This window comes from Haematobia irritans, chromosome 1 (genome assembly GCF_050003625.1).
Source record: "Haematobia irritans isolate KBUSLIRL chromosome 1, ASM5000362v1, whole genome shotgun sequence".
NCBI classification, from domain to species: Eukaryota; Metazoa; Arthropoda; class Insecta; order Diptera; family Muscidae; genus Haematobia; species Haematobia irritans.
Genome location: NC_134397.1, coordinates 139,729,511 through 139,743,220, shown reverse-complemented (window position 1 = coordinate 139,743,220; position 13,710 = coordinate 139,729,511).

The window sequence follows — 13,710 nt, the reverse complement described above, 5'->3', positions numbered from 1 at the left end:
TGGCTAGGCAAGGGGTTTTATTCTTACCAAATGCGTTGCAATTAATTAGCAAAACTGACAACTCTTCAGAATTAATTTCACATAATTTTCCTTTTAATGCCACCACAACCGCCCCGCACCACCACGTATATCATTGCCAGGCCAACAACAGTCTATTGTTTCAAAGTACTTTCTTTCCTTTTTTTTCATTGGGGAAAATACAAATCGCTCCGGATTGACAATACCTTACGAAGAAGAAGCAGCTTTCAGTTCACATCAACTAAATAACGAAACGAAGGCATCTTGCTTATCGATTATATTCTATACAATTGGGTTGGTCTACGTCCGGGCTTTTCTTGTGTTGTGGTGCGGTACGGTGTGGTGCGGTGTGATTATGGGTGTGTGTATTGAGGAAACATAAACTTTACTTCCTTCCGTTCTCTATTGACGATGTTGATAATTTCGTTGGTCCGGACAATCTTGGCTATTATTGTCGTTGCTGATACCGTACTCTCATTGTCTTGAGCAGGTCTCTGGAGAAATTCAAGTTAAATGCATGTTTAAGTTTTCCCCAGCGATTTAAGAAGTACTTAGATTCTTGGTTACTTTCATGTTGTCCATACTATTGATGATCCACACTGAGAGTGGTAGTTGGTTATTTAGCTCCTTGTTTGCTATGGGAATGCTAAGTTTTGTTTTATTTTCTCGGTTGGACGCCTGGTCTCCAATTACCAATGCTGTGTGGATGGGGGAAATCCTCATTTTACGAAAAAGGGAAGAAGCATCACAATCAATGAACTTTTTTATCGTCAAGAAACCACAAGCAAGTTAAACTCGTCTCTGGTTATTGACCAGCTGGTTTCAAACTAAACTAAAATCAATGACCAGTTATGTTACACTGAAAAAAAAAGCATTGAACTAATATGAAAGTTCAATGCAATTTACATAACATAATGAAAATTTTCTTTAAAATTAATAAATATTAAATTAAAATAATTATGATCATAAATCATTGGTTTAAAAATCTGAATCATTTTTTGAAGTAATAAAAATTTTCCTTAAAGTAAAGAAAAACTTTTTTGGTTTAAAGAAATAATTAGAAAGAAGAATTTCAAATGTGAAGCAAAAGAAGGTGCAATAGGACATTTTTTTCAAAAAAATCAAAAACACATAAAATTCAGAAAAATGTATGAAATTTTTCTTTGAATCCATATAATTTAATGCTTGAAGATTATTTCATCCAAATGTTGACCACAACTCACTGCAAAAAAAAGCATGCCCGGTTCCAAAGATTTTGTCTTTACTTTAAAAATGTTAGTATTGATTCCGATCCAAAGAAGCGGACAATACAAGTAAGGATACTTTTAAGACACAATTCTTTTTATACCCTCCACCATAGGTTGGGGGTATATTATCTTTGTCATTCCGTTTGTAACACATCGAAATATTGCTCTAAGACCCCATAAAGTATAAAGTATTGCTCTAAGACCCCATAAAGTATGGGTCGTGGTGAAATTCTGAGTCGATCTGAGCATGTTCGTCCGTCCGTCAGTCTGTTGAAATCACACTTCCGAACGAAACAAGCTATCGACTTGAAACTTAGCACAAGTAGTTGTTATTGATGTAGGTCGGATGGTATTGCAAATGGGCCATATCGGTCCACTTTTACGTATAGCCCCCATATAAACCGATCCCCCGATTTGGCTTGCGGAGCCTCTAAGAGAAGCAAATTTCATTCCGGATGAAATTTGGTACATGGTGCTGGTATATGGTCTCTAACAACTATGCAAAAATTGGTCCACATCGGTCAATAATTATATATAGCCTCCGGCTGAAATTTGGTACATGGTGTTAGTATATGGTCTCTAATGACCATGCAAAAATTAGTCCACATCGGTCCATAATTATATATAGCCCCCATATAAACCGATCACCAGATTTGACCTCCGGAGCCTCTTGGAGGACCAAAATTCTTCTGATTCAAAATTTTGTACGTGGTGTTAATATATGGCCTCAAACACCCATGTAAAAATTGGTCGAAATCGGTCCATAATTATATATAGCCCCCATATAAACCGATCCCCAGATTTGAAATTTGGTACGTGATGTTAGTATATGATATTTAACAACCATGCCAAAAGTGGTCCATATCAGTCCATAATCATATATAGCCCCCATATAAACCGATCCCGAGATTTGTTTTTGGAGCCTCTTGGAGGAGCAAATTTCATCCGAGTCAGTTGAAATTTGGTACATTGTGCTAGTATATGGCCGTTAACAACCATGCCTAACTAGGTCCATATCGGTCTATAGTTATATATAGCCCTCAGATAAATAGATCCCCAATCACACAAAAATTGGTCCATATCAAGTTCATAATTGTATATAGCCCCCATATAAGTGACCCCCATATTTCAATTCTGGCTCTCTACGTACCGTGCAAAAGTCCATATCGTTTCGTAATTATTTGTAGACTTACCTATATATACCATTTTTGTCTAATATATACCACGTATGGACTAACTCACAATTTAGAAAACGATGTTAAGAAGTTTTAAGATACCACAACCCAAGTAATTCAATTGTGGATGACAGTCTTTCGTAGAAGTATCTACGCAATCCATGGTGGAGGGTACATAAGATTCGGCCTGGCCGAACTTACGGCCGTATATACTTGTTTAAATTTGGGTTTTGTGTACTTGCTTCTAGGAAGCAAATTTTAGTTTTTCGTTTTTTTTTCAGCTTTTTTTCTTGATATGCTATCTAAGGCTTTTAAAAACGAGTTAATGAAAACTTTGTAGTCAAGATGCAAACCGATAACAAATTTAAAGACAATTTCATTAATTTTAAAGAATTTTTTTGAGAAATAACCTCATAAAAGTCATTCAAAATTAATTCAAAAATATCTCAGTCATTTATGATTCTGAACAAATATTTACTATAGATTATGACATATATCAAAACACAATTGTTTACCACAATTTTTTGAAAATTGTAATATATTTTAAAAGTTCGTCTATTATGACCTATACTTTTCTCCTCTATGTAAAATACCAACTTCTGTCCTTTCATTTGAGTTATAATTCGTAATTCGTTTTAGCAAAGTTATCAAGGTTTTATTCTGTATATTACAAAAATAATGGGCCATTGAGAACCTTTTTGTGTTATTTATTAATTTTAATACAACCATATATGTCAATTCTACATATAGACTTTCCACCCACTCCAACATGGGTTTGTGTTAGTCCACTTCAAACTCTGTCCATAGGAGAAAGTCTCGAACCCCGGTAGAAGCCGCCATCCCCGGTCAAAGGCCGGTCACCCATTTCACTATTTTCGTGTCAGTCCTCTTTGGATACTGTTCATAGAAGAAAGAGTCAAACCCCGGCCGCAGTCCGTCCATCCTTTTTCCTTTACCTTCGCGTTAGTCCACTTTGGATTCTGTCCATAGGAGAAAGTTTCAAACCTCGTCCGATGGTCTGTCACTCATGTCACTACTTTCGCGTTAGTCCACTTTGGATTCTGTCCATCGGAGATTGTATCGAACCCCGCCGCAAGCCGTTCACCCTTTTCCCTTTACCTTCGCGTTAGTCCACTTTGGATTCTGTCCATCGGAGAAAGTCTCAAACTCTGTACGCATGCCGGCCACCAGAAAGTCTCAAATTCTCACTACTTTCGCGTAAGCCCACTTTAGATTTTGTCCGTAGGATAAAGTTTTAAACACTGGCCGAAGGCTTTTTGTTGGTTGTTATTGGTTTATTCTCAATCATTATTGTTGTTTTTGATTTCAGCTTAAAACCATGCATTGACTAAACTACAAGTGTAGCTTAACCAACAGAGAAAAAGATTGTTTGCCAAATTTATTTGGGCAAAACCCTATAGACTGCAAGATGGTTGGATGGACGCACGTTTCGAAATAACCACATTCCTCATCAGCATCCTCTACATGCAGGAAAACTATAACACTAAACACAGAAAAAAATTTCACGAAAATTTTTCAATTTTCAATTAAAATTTTAATTGATTCAACAAATTTTTTAATTGAAACAAAAAACAATTACAAAATTAATAGTATCAATTAATTTTTTAATTGATACTATCATTTCCGTGATTGAAGACATTTCAAAAACAAGTATATACGGCCGTAAGTTCGGCCAGGCCGAAGCTTATGTACCCTCCATCATGGATTGCGTAGAAACTTCTTCTAAACACTGCCATCCACAATCTAATTACTTAAGTTGCGGTAACGCTTGCCGATGGCAAGGTATCTTAAAACCTCCTAACACCATCTTCTAAATTGTATGTAAGTCCATACTTCCCTTCAAACATTTTCAATCACATTTGACTCATAAATGATTCTTCAAACTGATTAAATCAATCATATACGATATGATTTTTAAGTCAGATATGAGTATTTTGCATAAAGAAAGTGTGCCCTCAAAACGATTTGCCTCAGTGAGTCTTTAAATAATCATTTTAGTGATCGATGTAGCACTTCTTTCATATAAACATTTCGGAGTCAAATATGAGTATTCTGTATAAAGAAAGTGTGCCCTCAAAAAGATTTTTATCCATATTACTCTTTAAATAATCATTTTTGTGATTGATTGTGCATTTCGCAGAAATGTTCGTTCATGAGTCTTTACATGTGATGTTTTCTTTTTTATTTTTTTATATTATCTAATAGTTTGCATTATTACATATAAAATAAGAAAAGAACGTAAAAAATATGGTAACTATTGTTTTGTTTCATGTCCGTAAAATGCATTATAAATGATATGGGCTTATTGTGTTAGCATATTTTATTCAACTGAAAAAATATGTATTCTATTTCTCAGACATATAAATTGTCAAACCAAAGCAAACAATAAACGATGATTTATCAATTACATGTATGCTTGTTTGATGAGCGTTAGCTTTTTTCTTCTGAAAATCAGCATATTAAAACAAAAAGATTAAGAATATACTCTTTAATGTGTTTCATCACACAATCTTGAGTGATGAAGAAAATATTCTACAAAATGAGTTATGAAAGTGAGAAAGTCACATTTTTAAATAACTAAAGAGTAAAAAATTACTCATGATGATAATTAATCCATAATTGAACATCAGTCGAAGTCTTAAAATAGTCATTCCAATGAATCAGCCATCCTAAGACTCTCAGAATGTTTGGTGGGGTGTTATATATTAAATCAAATAAATCAAAAAAGATCGATCCAATACGTATATAATTCAGTTTGACAAAGTAGACATAACATTTTGACAACATTTTCTACAGAAATAAAATTTTAACAAAATTTTCTATAGAAATAAACTTTCGACAAAATTTCATATAGAAATAAAATCTTGGTAGATTATTTTTGGCTCGAGTGGCAACCATGATTATGAACCGAATAAAATTTTAACAAAATTTTCTATAGAAATAAAATTTTGACAACATTTTCTATAGAAATAAAATTTTGACAATGATTAAAAATTTTATTATGAACCGAATAAAATTTTAACAAAATTTTCTCTAGAAATAAAATTTTGACAAAATTTTTTATAGAAATAAATTTTTGACAAAATTTTCTATAGAAATAAAATTTTGACAAAATTTTCTATAGAAATAAAATTTTGATAGATTATTTTTGGCTCTAGTGGCAACCATGATTATGAACCGATATGGACCAATTTTTGTGTGATTGGACCAATTTTGGTATGGTTGTCAGCGACCATATACTAACACCACGTTCCTAATTTTAACCGGATCGGATGAATTTTGCTCCTCCAAGAGGCTCCGGAGGTCAAATCTGGAGAACGTTTTATATGGGGGCTATATATAATTATGGGCCGATATGGACCAATTGTGGCACGGTTGTTAAAGATCATATACTAACACCATGTTCCAAATTACAACCAGATTGGATGAAATTTTCTTCTCTTGGAGACTTCGCAAGCCAAATCTGGGGATCGGTTTATATGGGGGCTATATATAATTATGAACCGATGTGGACCAATTTTTGCATGGTTGTTAGAGACCATATACCAACATCATGTACCAAATTTCAGGTGGATCGGATGAAATTTGTTTCTCTTTGACGGACCGCAACCCAAATCTGAGGATCGGTTTATATGGGCGCTATATATATTTATGGACCGATGTAGACCAATTTTTGCACGGTTGGTAGAGACCATATACCAATACCATGTATCAAATTTCAGACGGATCGGATGCAATTTGCTTCTCTTTGAGGCTTCGCAAGCCAAATCTGGAAATCGGTTTATATGGGGTCTATATATAATTTAGGACCGATGTGGACCAATTTTTGCATGGTTGTTAGAGACCATATACCAACATCATGTACCAAATTTCAGCCGGATCGGATGAAATTTGCTTCTCTTTGAGGCTCCGCAAGCCAAATCTGGGGATCGGTTTATATGGGGGCTATATATAATTATGGACCGATGTGAACCAATTTTTGCATGGTTGTTAGAGACCATATACAAACACCATGTACCAAATTTCAGCCGGATCGGATGAAATATGCTTCTCTTAGAGGCTCCACAAGCCAAATCTGAGGGTCCCTTTATATGGGGGCTATACGTAAAAGTGGACCGATATGGCCCATTTTCAATACCATCCGACCTACATCGATAACAACTACTTGTGCTAAGTTTCAAGTCGATAGCTTGTTTCGTTCGGAAGTTAGCGTGATTTCAACAGACGGACGGACGGACGGACATGCTTAGATCGACTAAGAATTTCACCACGACCCAGAATATATATACTTTATGGGGTCTTAGAGCAATATTTCGATGTGTTACAACCGGAATGACAAAGTTAATATACCCCCATCCTATGATGGAGGGTATAAAAATAATTGGATCAATTAATTTCTTGATTGAATCAGAAAAAAGTAAAGCACACTTGAACGTTCTGAAAAGAGGTTTATAATAGTCGGCTTTTGCCGAAATAAATCTTTGTCGAAATAAATAAATTTTGACAAAATTTTCTTTGTCGAAATAAATAAATTTTGACAAAATTTTCTATAGAAATAAAATTTGACAAAATTTTCTAAGAAATAAATTTTGACAAAATTTTCTATAGAAATAAGATTTCGACAAAATTTTCTATAGAAATAAAATTTTGATTAAATTTTCGATAGATATGAAATTTTAATTAAATTTTCTATAGAAATAAAATTTGACAAAATTTTCTTTAGAAATAAAATTTTGAAAAAAATATAGAAATAAAATTTTGACAAAATTTTCTATAGAAGTAAAATTTTGAAAAACTTTTCTTTTCCTCTGTTGGTTAAGCTACACTTGTAGTTTAATTAATGCATGGTTTTAAGCTGAAATGAAAAAACAACAATAATGATTGAGAATAAACCAATAACAACCAACAAAACCACATAAAGTTTTGAAATTTTTTTTGTTTGGTAGTTGTAAGACGATTCATGGACCCTAAACATTCTTAAACTTTTCACTTGCCCCTCGCAAAGTGCATCATTTTTGGAAATATTTGAACTTTTGCAACAAAACAAAAATGAGAAAAGCCAATTTGTGATAACCTCATTTTATACATGTTTGCCATCATGGACCTCCCTGTGGCATGTACTTAACTTTTTCATGTACGGTCATAAGGACGTGTCATTTGCTGCTAGCAGCAATAGAAGCTTAAACTCCAGAGACTGTATGCATCGACAGAAAAGCAAAGATTTTTCTCAGCCATACAGTGGTGAGACAAGTCATGGGCAGTGTGAGAACTTAGCATTGGGGATTTAGCAAAACAAAGAGCCAATTTGAAAGCTAAATTTAATTTCATATTAAAAGAATGTAATCATTTATGCTGCAATTTGCACTCAATTAATTGGTGATTAGATTTTCATTGAAAACGTCAAAAAAATATATTTTCCAATGAATTGAAGCAGCGTGAAGAAAAACACTTGTGCTGTCGATTTAATAAATGTATATATGGTCGAAAAAATAAACCGGTGAACTCTTTTAAATAGAAGAATCTGCACTGAAAAAATATTGTCATAAGGCCAAAGATTTCATGTCCTTAAAATACGAATGCGAATTTTGCTTAGCATAGAAGACGCGTTTCTCTTATATAATGTTTTTTCCATGCCCAAAGTCGATAAACCTTTAAGTCGTTTTGTCCTTATAATTAAGTGATTCGACTTAAAAATGGGTATCACAACATGAAAGAAACATTTTTGGACTAAGGTCAACTTGACTTCAATAATACAGAAATTTTTTTTTAAATTAATGAAATTGTCTTTAAATTTGTTGTCTTTTTGCATCTTGACTACAAAACAAAAAAATGTAAAAAATAGGACATGTTTTTCAATACTTTATTTTAAAGACGTTTTATATTTGAAACCAGGGATCCGGAGCGGCGCGGAGCAAGCCCTTTTTTTGCCGGAGCGGGAGCGGCATTTCTAAAATCCGGAGCGGAGCGGGAGCGGAGCGGTTTCCAAATGAAAAACCGCTCCGCTCCGAATAAAATATTACTTGAATGAAATGTGTAACTTTGAAATTACAAATTTAGGTAGTACTTAGCGTAGTGTGAGTAAACGTTTAAAATGTACGATATGTATTTTTGTACGTACGTACATTGGGGAAAACACAACGTGTTTTTTAGTAATTGTTTTCAAAAACGGCAAATGTCAAAATATATATCTAGTATGTGTTGTAAAAGTAACAACAGTACTTTCGATCAATTTCATCCCGTATTACTACAAAGATGTTTGTAATGAACGTCAAATAAATGCAATTAAACGATCTTATTTATATTTAATTTTTTAGTTTTCTACACTGAAAAAAATATTGTCGTGAAGTCAAAGATTCCATGTCCTTGGAATAAGAATGCAAATTTTGCTTAACATGGAAGACGCATTTCTCTAAAATAAAGTTTTTTATACCCATCACCATAGAATGGTGACGGGGGTATAATAAGTTTGTCATTCCGTTTGTAACACATCGAAATATCGATTTCCGACTATATAAAGTATATATATTCTTGATCAGGAAGAAATTCTAAGACGATATAACGATGTCCGTCTGTCTGTCTGTCTGTCCGTCTGTCTGTCTGTTGTAATCACGCTACAGTCTTCAATAATGAAGCAATCGTGCTGAAATTTTGCACAACCTCGTCTTTTGTCTGCAGGCAGGTCAAGTTCGAAGATGGGTTATATCGGTCCAGGTTTTGATATAGTCCCCATATAAACCGACCTCCCGATTTGGGGTCTTGGGCTTATAGAAATCGTATTTTTTATCCAATTTGCCTGAAATCTGGAGGTATTTTATGACCGTAAAGAGGTGTGCCAAAAATGGTGAGTATCGGTCCATGTTTTGGTATAGCCCCCATATAGACCGATCTCCCGATTTTACTTCTTGGGCTTATAGAAACCGCAGTTTTTATTCAATTTACCTGAAATTGGAAATCTAGAGGTATTGTAGGACCACAAATACGTGTGCCAAAAATGGTGAGTATCGGTCTATGTTTTGGTATGGTCCCCATATAAAACGACCTCCCGATTTGGGGTCTTGGGCTTATAGAAAGCGTATTTTTTATCCAATTTGTCTGAAATTGGAAATCTAGGGGTATTTTCGGACCATAAAGAGGTGTGCTGAAAATGGTGAGTATCGGTCCATATTTTGGTATAGCCCTCATATAGACCGATTTCCCGATTTTACTTCTTGGGCTTCTAAAGGGTGATTCTTTTGAGGTTAGGATTTTCATGCATTAGTATTTGACAGATCACGTGGGATTTCAGACATGGTGTCAAAGAGAAAGATGCTCAGTATGCTTTGACATTTCATCATGAATAGACTTACGATCTGCCACAACGTCGAATTTTCAGTGAATGGGCCCTAGAAAAGTTGGCAGAAAATCCGCTTTTTTATCGACAAATTTTGTTCAGCGATGAGGCTCATTTCTGGTTGAATGGCTACGTAAATAAGCAAAATTGCCGCATTTGGAGTGAAGAGCAACCAGAAGCCGTTCAAGAACTGCCCATGCATCCCGAAAAATGCACTGTTTGGTGTGGTTTGTACGCTGGTGGAATCATTGGACCGTATTTTTTCAAAGATGCTGTTGGACGCAACGTTACGGTGAATGGCGATCGCTATCGTTCGATGCTAACAAACTTTTTGTTGCCAAAAATGGAAGAACTGAACTTGGTTGACATGTGGTTTCAACAAGATGGCGCTACATGCCACACAGCTCGCGATTCTATGGCCATTTTGAGGGAAAACTTCGGAGAACAATTCATCTCAAGAAATGGACCGGTAAGTTGGCCACCAAGATCATGCGATTTGACGCCTTTAGACTATTTTTTGTGGGGCTACGTCAAGTCTAAAGTCTACAGAAATAAGCCAGCAACTATTCCAGCTTTGGAAGACAACATTTCCGAAGAAATTCGGGCTATTCCGGCCGAAATGCTCGAAAAAGTTGCCCTCCTAAGACGCAGCCGCGGTCAACATTTAAATGAAATTATCTTCAAAAAGTAAATGTCATGGACCAATCTAACGTTTCAAATAAAGAACCGATGAGATTTTGCAAATTTTATGCGTTTTTTTTAAAAAAAAAGTTATCAAGCTCTTAACAAATCACCCTTTAGAATCCGAAGTTTTTATCCTATTTGCCTGAAATTGGAAATCTAGAGGTATTTTCGGGTCATAAAGAGGTGTGCCGAAAACGGTGAGTAGCGGTCCATGTTTTAGTATAGCCCCCATAAGAACGATCTCCCGATTTGACTCCTTGGGTTTCTAGAAACCGTAATTTTTATCTGATTTGCCTGAAATTGTAAATATTCTGGTATTTTAGGCTCCGTCCATTTGGTAATGCCTCCATATAGACCGACTTCACTTGAATTGCTTGAAATTCAATGTAAAATTTCCAGATTTTACTTCTACATATTTAAGATTTCAAATCAAGACGTTATTTTATAATTTTCTTGCACACTTACAAGAGATGTTAATGATTCCTCTAAAACTCAAACAAAAATGGTTCTTATAAATCCAGAATCTGATATAGTCCTCATAGGTGAAATCTTTAAATTTATCTTCGGGAAGTGTCCTCAAGTCCTCAAGCCCTCCTAAAATTTCAAAGGAAACCCTAATATTTGGTTCATGGTGGTGGGTATTTAAGGTTCGGCCCGGCCGAACTTAGTGCTGTATATACTTGTTTTCTTGTCCAAAAGGCAATAAACTTTTGAATGAAGTTGTAATGTCCTTATAATTAAGTGATTTTACTTAAAAATGTGTATCATAACATGAAAGATAAAATTTTTGACTTTAATAATTAAGAAAAATTCTTTAAAATTAATAAAATTGTCTTTAAATTTGTTTCCTTTTTTGCATCTTGCCTACAAAGCAAAAAATCGTTAAAAAATAAGACATGTTTTTCAACACTTTATTTTAAAGACGCTTTTTACTTGAAACATAGCATAATTTCTACTGGAAGTCGAGTCTTAATATGGAAAAAAAAATAACTCGTTAACTCGTTTTTAAAGGATTTTGATAACAACTGACGAAAAAAATCTAAAAAAATGAAAAATTAACATATGCTTCCTAGAATGCTTCCTTTAATGAAGTCAAAATGGATTTAATATTTCCGAAAAAATCTTCAAAATTAATAAAATATTTCAACACATTGTTTTAAAGTCATTATACCCTAAACCATATAGTGGTTAGGGTATAACAAGTTTGATCTGCCAAAAAATGTGCCTACAAGAAATATTGATTTTAGACCCCATAAAATATATACCGATCGACTCAGAATCACCTCCTGAGTCGATCTAGCGCTTGGCGTCCGTCCGTCCATCCGTCCGTCTGTCCATGTATTTGTTGTTCACAGGATTTCGGTCGCAATTATTAACCGATTTTGATGAAATTTGGTACAGGGAGTTTTTTTTGTTTGGCTCAAGGACGAACGTTACTGAATTTGGAAGAAATCGGATCAAATTTAGATATAGCTCCCATATATATGTATTGCCCGATTTCGACAAATAGGGTCACGTTGCACTTTTTTTACTAACCGATCGTCGTCAAATTTAGCACAAAATAATCTTCTGTATCACCCTTTAAGTCTGAAAATTTCATCGAAATCGGTTCAGATTTAGATATAGGTCCCATATATATGTATCGCCCGATTTTGTCAAATTAGGTCATAAAACCCTTATTTATCAACCGATCTTACTCAAAGTTGGCGAAATGTAATCTTCTATAGCACTAACTATATGTGCAAAAAAATCATCGAAATCGGTTCAGATTTAGCTATAGCTCCCATATATGTACCGCCCGATTTTTCTAAATAAAATAAAACTCAATTGAACAAATAATACAATGTTTGTACTATAATTTTCTCGAAGAGGAGCGGAGCGGAGCGTGGAGCGGAGCGGAGCGATTTTTTTTTCTCGGAGCGGAGCGAGGAGCGGAGCGGAGCGAGGAGCGGAGCGAGGAGCGGAGCGGTTTTTTTTTTCTCGGGAGCGGGAGCGGAGCGGAGCGAAAAAAATGGACCGCTCCGGATCCCTGTTTGAAACATAGCATCATTTCTACTGGAAGTCGAGTCTGAAGTTGGAAATTAAAGTTGTCGTTAACAAGTTTTTGAAGGACTTTGATAGCATATGAAGAAATAAGCTGAATATTAAAATTTTGTTCCTAGAATCAAGTACGCAACACCTAAATTTAAAAGAGAATTGTGTCTTGAAATTATTCTTATTTCAATTCACCGCTTCTTTGGTTCGGAATCAATACCAAAATCATTAGAATAGAGGGAAAATATTTGGAAACGGGCATGCATTTTTTTCAGTGTAAGGAAGTCCCCTTACTGGCACAAACAAATGAAGTGCACCATTTTTTCCTATCTGTGGGGAATCTAACTGCATAATTATGATTCCTGCCATTCAAATGGGAGAGTGTAAATATTTAAAAGTTATTAAAAAATTTGTGATAATAATATTTTTTCCGAAAATGTATGTTATCTGTCAATAAATGTAAATTTAAGTTTTTTACTTAAAAAATCTGGCAAGAAAAAACTTCTCCTCATGTGCAAATATCAAACAATTAGGTACTTAGTTCCCATACATGAAGCATCCTCTACCTTTATTTCTAGAAAATCGGAAAACTCAGTTTTCAAAAAAGGGTAGTAAGGTCGTTCCCAGTAAATTTCAGGTAAATCAGAGAAGTTTAAAGAAAAATCGAAAATCATGTCCCCTGTACTCATTTATACAACTTCTTTCACGTTCACTGTAAATTTCAAGTAAAATCGGGGAAATTTTCTTCAAGGTTCAAAATGTTGGGCAAGGGGAGGCCCTTCTATCGAAAAATAAAGTAACGGATCTTTGTCTAGACACCACCTTAACCCTGATAATTTCAAGAGAATTTGAGAGCTTTTTATACCCTTCACCACTACAGTGGTACAGGGTACCACTGTTCATTTGTATGTAACGCTAAGAAGGACCGGTCTTAGATCCACCTTTTAGAATTAAATTCTGAGTCCATTTAGCGATGTCCGTCTGTCTGTTCATGTTTTTTTGTGTGCAAAGTACAGCTCGCACCTTACGTCCGATCGTCCTCAAAATTGGAACAGGGTAATTTTTGGCTCAAAGACGATCCCTATTGATTTTGGAAAAAAATCGGTTCAGATTTAGATACAGCTGCCATATATATTTATAACCGATATGGTAATAAATGACGTATTTACCAACCGATCTTTTTCCAATTTCGTATATTCGC